Below are 1,039 nucleotides of genomic sequence, written 5' to 3' on the forward strand. Positions count from 1 at the left end.
CCCCCCTTTCACCTCAGAAGCCCTCCCTTCACATCAGAACCTTCTTTACCTCAGAGGCATGACTTTGTGTGAACATTTTGAGGCACCACTGAGGAAGCCGTAAGGCACACCAGGATGGCACGGCACGCTGGTTGAGAAAGGCTGCCTTAGGGTACCTAGTACGAGTGGGTAAGTAAATCAGTGCTGAGTATAGATGTACACCATTAATAGATACTCTTTTTCTAATAAGGCCCATGTTGGTTACGTCTTAATGTAAGCTTAAAACATTATTTGTCCTGAGCGCAAAGTCAGATCCTGGCACATAAAGTGTTAACCTTTTACTAAAAAGTTATGAAGTAAAATAGAAAGACACCTTTGTCAACACTTTAAAAAAAAACCCAACTCTGTAGAGGCTAACAAAAGGCTTGGTGTCATCGCTGCTGGGTTAATTGGCACCCTTGTCCATGGAAAACCAGGATGTTTGATCGTCGCACTGCTTCACTGACTTGCTTGACTTCTATGTGATAATTTGCCCAGGATATTAACCCATTGATGGCAGGGGCAGTCAGTAACATTGGCAGCAATGGGTTTACTCTGGCTTACAGTCACATTCCTTCTGTTGCACATCCTGGTTTCCCTCCTTCCTGTATGTTGTGAGCTGTGCATGCTTCTTCCCATCTGTTCCAGTGGGAGAGCTCATGAGTAGCACACTTCACATCAGTAGGAGATGGCTGGGGGGGGATCCATAGGCCAAATGTATTGTGCTGCATGTATGCGTGTGCTTTGGTTTCATCGTCTACATGACTCAGAGCTATGACTGCAGTTAGTCAGCCGCTACTTCCCTTCTCCCTCCTCCCAACTATTGTGGCCCTCCCTGCATCCTCTTGTTTCCTGATGTTATATTTTTAAAGCAGTGGCAAAACATTGATGAACGAGTTGCTGTTTCTTGCTGTTTCACAAGTTACCAATTTAAAATGAGCAATCTGCCTCTGTAAACATTGTAACTAAGAGCATTATAGAAATGCACCTCATTATCAATGTTTATTTTTAAGAAAGCCAA

At 43.8% G+C, this 1,039-nt stretch overlaps 1 protein-coding gene across 2 annotated transcripts in view; it reads left to right on the forward strand.

The window, feature by feature from the left end:
* RREB1 (ras responsive element binding protein 1) overlaps nucleotides 1–1,039 on the forward strand; it is an 82,594-nt gene that overhangs the window by 46,712 nt on the left and 34,843 nt on the right. The gene's annotated exons all lie outside the window — the stretch shown is intronic.

Source organism: Nanorana parkeri, unplaced genomic scaffold, assembly GCF_000935625.1.
Source record: "Nanorana parkeri isolate BGI_ZX_2015 unplaced genomic scaffold, ASM93562v1 scaffold584, whole genome shotgun sequence".
NCBI classification, from domain to species: Eukaryota; Metazoa; Chordata; class Amphibia; order Anura; family Dicroglossidae; genus Nanorana; species Nanorana parkeri.